Below are 7,486 nucleotides of genomic sequence, written 5' to 3' on the forward strand. Positions count from 1 at the left end.
CAACAATCTTGGGGTCTTACTACTTGTTTAGTATTTCTTGAGAGTTTGGTGTACATGATTTAGGATCCCAGTGGACATTAGAAATGCAAGCATTGGTGGGGACATAAAGAGGAATTCAAGCATAAGCCACCATAACAAGAGCGTCCCCAATTGTCCAACTTAAGGACTTTAAAGAAAAGTGATAGGTGGGAGACACACCACCATAGTAACATCTTTTCATTCTTTCTTTTGTATATAGTGGTAAATAATTTTAATTTCCATTGTTAGATAGATTTGTTAGGTTTGACTGATAGTTTTGCTTGTTTAATAAGATTTGGTATTATTTTCGAAACTTGTTGGGTGTTTGGAATGCTTAGCACAAAAATTTGAAAAAAACAAAACAGAGAACTAATGATGCGTATGCACAACCCATACATTTTTGCAAAATCATGTGTACGCATAGGAGATGCGTACCCATGACACCTTCACAGAACCAAAAGCTATTTGTGTGAGTATTGTGCATATATCATGCGTACGCATCATACCAAAATAGAACCAAACTTGATTTGTGCGAGTACCATGCATACGCGCACTCCAAAAAAAATCCAAATCATGCGTACGCATGGCAGATGCATAAGCATGACCTCCAACTTTTCCTAAGTTACGCGTATGTATGGCAGATGCGTACGCATGAATGCAAAAACATAAATTCTTTTATTCCCACCACTCCACTTCTTTTCTTCTTCCTCCTTCTTTATTCTTCTCCCCCCTTCCATGTCTCTCTTTCTCATACCTCTTCTTCATCATCATTCATCGTCCACTACCATCTCCACCCTCCTCTGGCAACTCATGTTCGCTGCTTTTGGCTTCTGTGACATCAAAGTGCCATAGCACTCCTCTCATCTCTTTTAATAATATTTTTTTACTTGCAATTTCTATTTTGTTAGTTTTAATACCTTAGGTTGATTATAGTTAGTCAGTTAGTTGGTTTGATTCTTTTGTTTTAGTGGATTAAATGGTTAGGATAAGCTAGATTAGGTGAAAAATGTTGGATTATTGATTTGATTTCCTGATTCTGCTTAGATATTAATGCTGATTATTGACATGATATTATTTTAGCATCGTTGTTATTGATATTCATTGTTGGATTTTTTTATTGATGTTATAATTTATTGCTTAGTATTGAATTCTTCATGGTTAATAATTGTGCATACCAAGTGCTTGTGAATTACCTTCAAAGCATTCTAAATCTTTGAATTGCATGTTTTGGCCACCATGTGATTTAAATTCTTTAATTATGACTAGGCAGTTTCTTAATGGTTGATTATGACCATTTATCTTAGTGCATTGTGTTGCTTGATGATATGCATCCATATTGATTGTTGCTTTGATTACTAGTATGCTTATGTCTTAATGACATGTTATTGACCCTTATTTGTTTAATTATGTGCTCTATACATACTTAAAACTATTAATTTATTTGTGAAAATGGGTTGTGAGCTTGCCTATTCCTAACTTTCTGAAAACTTCTCAAGTCTAGGGACCATGCTTGCTATGTACATGACAACTAACTCTTTTTCCACTAGCTTCTTTTCTTTTCCTAAGTACATAGCAACCATGCTTCCTTACTTTTTAGTCAAATAGGCAATGCGACTGATTTTGATTAATTTTATTGATGGAAGTGTGATCTCTGCAAGGTTTTGCTTTGTAATTTCCTTCACATCTAATCAATTCCCTTTCCTACATCTGCTTCACAAATACTTGGTTATTCGCATAAGTTCTTATGCTTCTTGTTAATTGCTTGTTGCTTTAACTTGCATATTTATCTTTAAATCATCTTAGGCGCATTAAAATAAGTGAATATATGTGTATTTTGTGCAGTTATGACATAGCTTTTAAATGCTAATGTATGATGATGCGGATTTTTCAAACCACAAAACACCGGCAAATACACCAGGTCGTATCAAGTGATACCTCAAGTGAGTGAGGGTCGGTCCTACGAGGATTAAATGACTAAGCAAACAATGGTCAATTAATTACTCTAGTCAGACAATTAAGAATAAGGATTTTTGAAACTAATTGCACAAAGTGACAATAAATTGAGTGAAAGCAAGTCGTAAGAGATTGAGAAAAAATATGACTAAAAAAGAGTTAAGATTTCAGAGATATTGAAACTTTTGAAAAAATGTTTTTCACTTTCCACCTTGATTAAACAATGATGTTTCTATGGAAACTCATAAGTATTTAAACTCCAAATCCTTGGTAATTTAATTTCTCTAATCCTAATAAATTATCAATTTCTTGATTAATTAATTAAGACAAGAGGAAAAGAGTGTTCACTGATTCAAAAACCACACAATTCTCAAGAATCAAACTTGGTTGATTCGATGTCACTTATTAGATCCAAATCCAAAACTTAAGAATTATGAGAAGAAATTTTTAAGCTTAATTTAATTAATCACTTTTCCCAAGGTTTTAAAAGAATTCAAGTAAGAAGAGAATTATTTTTCAACTCATTCAAATCTTTGGTATGAAGAACAAAAACTTTTTTTTTAAGAAAACATCAATGCATAAATCAAGATAGAAAAGCTATAAATGGCCATGTTGGAAGAGAAGTGAGTGCGTATGAAAATATTCACGGAGGCCATAGTTTTGGGGTGGTCAATATCGAGGGTAAAATTATTTTGGACTTTTTCTCAACTTTTGATCTCCTTATTGCAAATACATGTTTTAAACATCTTATAACCTATAAGAGTGGCATGACAAGCTCTTAAATTGACTTATTCTTGTTAAGGAGAGTCAATCAAAAATTTTGTATTAATTGTAAAATTATTCTGGGAATTTCGGGATTTATGTGGGTGCTTTGATGGAAATGAAAGAGGTAGTTCATCTAATTTGAGACATAAAGATCAACAAGAAGGTGAAGGGATGATTAGAGTATGGGATCCCAGCATATACTTCCACAATCAATATTCTTGGGATCTCAATACTTGTTTGGAGTTGCTTGAGAGTTTGATGTGCTTTATTTGGGACCCCGGAGAAAAATGGACATGCAAACTTAGGTGGAGATTCAAGGAGGAATGGAAGCATAAGCCACCTTGACATGAGCTTGATGTGTGGTATTTGTCGGTATAGAATTTACCAAAGAAATCTCGTCATGAGTATAGTTCTAAACCAACAAGCAATCCTCAATCAAAATTTAATTTGTTTGTCACAAGTACAAACCCTAATAAAAATAACCAAAGTATTTAAACCTTGGGTCGTCTCTCAAGGAATTGCAGAAAAGTGTTCATGTTATTGGTTATGGATTGTATATTTTGGGGTTTTGAAATAAGAGACAAGAAAAATAAATGGCAACAAAGTAAATGAAACTCAAATGATAAAAGGTCACTAACCACAATATGATAATTGCAAGGATCAATCCCATTAAGTCATCCTCTAACAAGTGAAGAAAAGTCAAATGAGCTTTATCAATCCCAATCCATAAGTTCTAGCCACTCACTAACTGACTTAGTGAAAGTTAGTGTCAATGGACGCCAATTATCAATCATGTGGACATTAGCAACTCAAGTTCACCCATGTTACCATCCCAAGCCAAGAATTGAAAATTCTACTCTAAAATCCAACCAAACATTTTATCAAACACTTGGAAGACATAAAAGAAAAGTAAGAAAAAATTGTAAGAAATGTAAATTGATGAGAGAATTTTTGCTGGTTTAGAATCAATCAAAACAAGAATCAATTCGTTAGTAGCATAGTCCAAACCAACAATGAATTCTCATAATCAAATGTTAATTCCATGGATGTCACAATCAAAACACAATATAACCGAGAGTATTTAGACTCCGGGTCATCTTCCCTAGGAGTTGCAAATGAAGTGCTAGGATTATTGGCTATGATTAATTGCAAGAGAGGCAAGAAATGTAAATAGTAAGAAAGTAACTTAACATGTAAGAATTTAAATACAGTACTTTTCATAGGTTGTAATGGGGCTAGGGTCAAGGTAGGATTGTATATGGTTAAGTGAGCTTGAAATTTGAATCTTTGATTAACCTAAGCTCTTACCAAACACATATAACAACTTATACAATTCTAATACAGTACCTAGCTACCCATAATTCTCATTTTTCACATACTCATGCATTCTCTTTCAATTCATAACCCATATGCATTGGTATTATGATGGATGAGGGTCATAGGAAGGTATTTGGTAAAAAAGGGCTTGTGAGTATAGTTGAAGGTTATGTTGAGGATGAGGTTCATTGACAACGCCCCAGCGGTGTGTTGGTAGATTTCTCTTTAATAACACCTCGTTGTGAGTATAGCTCTACCAACAACAATCCTCGGGGGGTCAAATTTAGAAGAGGGATTTGGTTGTCACAAGTTCAACCCCAATAGAAATAACCGAAGTATTCAAACCTCGGGTCGTCTCACAAGGAATGGGCAAACATGTGCTTCGACATTGGTTAGAAATCCGGGGTTGTGAGTTATGAGCATGAAAATAAATGGAAATCTTAACAAGCAAGTAATCTTAAATTGCAATAAAATAATTCAACTACCTACGCAAAACTTAATCAATTCCAATGAACAAGCAATATTCCACTTAATTCTACTTTAAACCAAACAAGTAACTATACCTAAGGCAATTGAAATTGGAAATTGGTTTTCAAATATGAATGACAAAAGCAACTCTTGACTAGGCATGGGAATTGGGATCACAACCCTTGACCAACAACTATATCTTGACAATTATGAGGAACCAAGCTCATTAAGTCTACCCCCAAAGTCTTAAGTACGTGATATCTACCCCTAGACTTGAGGTATGTCAAATGGCTTTAGCCACATCAACCCATAAGTCCCAACCTACCTACTAATTAAATTAGTAGTGGGTTGGCGTCAATGAGTATAAAATTGACCACCAAGGGCTCCGAAATCATCAAATCTATTAGACCCAATGACTCAAGTTTACCCAATTCCCTTGACCTAGGCCAAGAGTGGAAAAGACTACTCCATAATCAAAGTAAACAAATCATCAAACACTTGGTAAGCATTAATAAAAGACATGTTCAAAATAGCAATTAAATTGAATTCCATAAATACCCACTAACAATTATCAACATACAATCAAGTAATCAACAAGATTAAACATAGAAATCATCAATGTAACATCAACAAGTCAAGATTCACAACATTCATGAAATGGGCATAAAATGACAATTGACAAGAATCATAAAACTATCACTAAATGTAAGCAAGATTGTAACAAAGAATTCAAATTGAACAATTAAAACTGTAATTAACAAAATCCAATTCACAAATCAACAAGGGAAGATCAAAATGGAAACTAGATCTAGAGAGGAACAAGGGTTTCTCTCTCTAGAATAATCAAAGAACCAAAAAAACTAGCTAAAATTGTGTCCTAGTGTAAAATGAGTCATCTCTCTCTTTCCCCCTAGCATTCTTGGGTCTTTTCCATGCAGAAACAGCTTGAATTTGGGCCTCCTTGGCCTCAGAAATTGCCAGGCACGATTTCTCTTAATGAGGTCACGTGCAGCTTTCCACGTGTGCGCGCCATGCGTGCGCGCGCGCCGATTGCTTTTATGATCCACGCGTGCGCGCCAGTTGCGCGTGCGTGTCGATAGGAATCTTCCAATCTGCGCGGATGCGTCCATCCTTTCGCGCCGCTTCCAGCCAATCCCATCCATGCGTGTGCGTGGAATGCGCGGACGCGCCGATGCTACTGCTCCCAAGACTTCAATTCTTCATGTTCCTCCCTTTTTGTACATGCTCTCTCCCTCTCTCCTAAGTCATTCCTACCCTATAATTCCTGAAATTACTCAACAAAAACATCACAGCATCGAATGGCAATAGAAGAGGATTAAAATATGGCAATTTCAAGGCAAAATAAGCATGTTTTTCATCATAGAGCAACATTGGGAAGTGAACACAAAACCATACATTTCTTGTGAATAAGTGTTAGAAATATTGATAAAATCCCCCAAAATAAGCACAAGATAACCACAAAATCGGGGTTTATCAAATCTCCCCACACTTAAACCAAGCATGTCCTCATGCTTAAAATAAAAAGACCAAAGATTATGATGGGAAAGGATTTATGAAATGCTAAGTACCTAAACGGATGCATGCAACTAATGTAAAATCATCTACCTACTTGGTCAAAAGTGAATCCATCCTTCAAGAATACATGTGAGCATATAGGGTGAAGATAGTATGCGATTCATGAATCCTACTAAATTGAATATCACTAAAGAGTGCATATAACTTGCTAAACGAACGCTTGTGAAAGTCGGGAACAAGCATTGAGCCTCGAACCCTCATCGGAAATGTATCCGCTCTATTCGCTCAAGTGTCTAGGGTTCATCACTCAATCTACTCCTAATCATACTTTCCAAGCTTTGTCTTTCATCTAATCAATCAATAATTACTTAATGCATGCTTACAAGTATCATGAGGTCTTATTCATGGGTTGTAATGGGGCTAGGGTGAAGGTAAGGATGTATATGGCTAAGTGGGCTTAAAATTTGAGTCCTTGATCAACCTCGGATCCCACTAGACACTTAAAACAACCTATACAACTACAATACATTCCTAGCTACCCTTGAATTTTACCTTTTTTTGTATACTCATGCATCCTTTTCAATCCACCTACTATATGCATTGTTTTTATTACTTTATCTTGGGGCATTTTTGTCCACTTTCATTGCTTTCTTTCTCCTTTTTTTTTTTTGACATTATCATCATCCCCTTTTCTTTGGGGTTTCTTTGTGAACCAAAGTGTCAATGCATACAGTGTAATCATTTAGCACATGAGTATATTCCCAAGATCCTAGAATTTTCAATTACACTACAATTACATGCCTATATACCTACCCGAATTTCCAAAGTATACCCCTCCTATTTGAATGATACACATCCTAACTCACCTAAGCTAATCAAGGATTCAAATTCAGAGACATTCATGGTTTTTCACTTAGGATTGTTGATGTGCTCTGTTTAAGAACAAGAGGGTTTATCCAAGGCTCAAAATTGGTTAGCAATGGTAGATATAAAGGGTTAAGGCTATTTGGGAAAAGTGACTGTTGAAATGATGGCCTCAATCATGCAAATGCATTCATACACAAAGCAATGGACATATAGAATTAGACAAAGCAAGGATCACACTCATAGAGAGAGAGATATGCACACAAGAATGGAAATAATGGTTAAAAGATGTAACCATGCAATAGGCTCAAAACTTTCTTGCTTGTGTTCTTAACCCAATCACTATGTTCCAAAATACATTCTTAAAGCAAGTTTGCTGCAGCAAAATTTTGGTAGGTCACCCAGAACACAGTTTTTTGGAAAGAAAGTTATTGTTTTGACCAAGTAACTCTATAGAAATTAACCATCATGCAAAGAGTTTTACAAGCAAGACTAACTACACATGCAATATAAAAAAAAAGAAAGATAAATCCATGGGTATTGAGGAGAAGAGAGTGTTACCCAT

The sequence above is a fragment of the Arachis ipaensis genome, chromosome B08 (assembly GCF_000816755.2).
Source record: "Arachis ipaensis cultivar K30076 chromosome B08, Araip1.1, whole genome shotgun sequence".
In the NCBI taxonomy this organism is placed as follows: domain Eukaryota; kingdom Viridiplantae; phylum Streptophyta; class Magnoliopsida; order Fabales; family Fabaceae; genus Arachis; species Arachis ipaensis.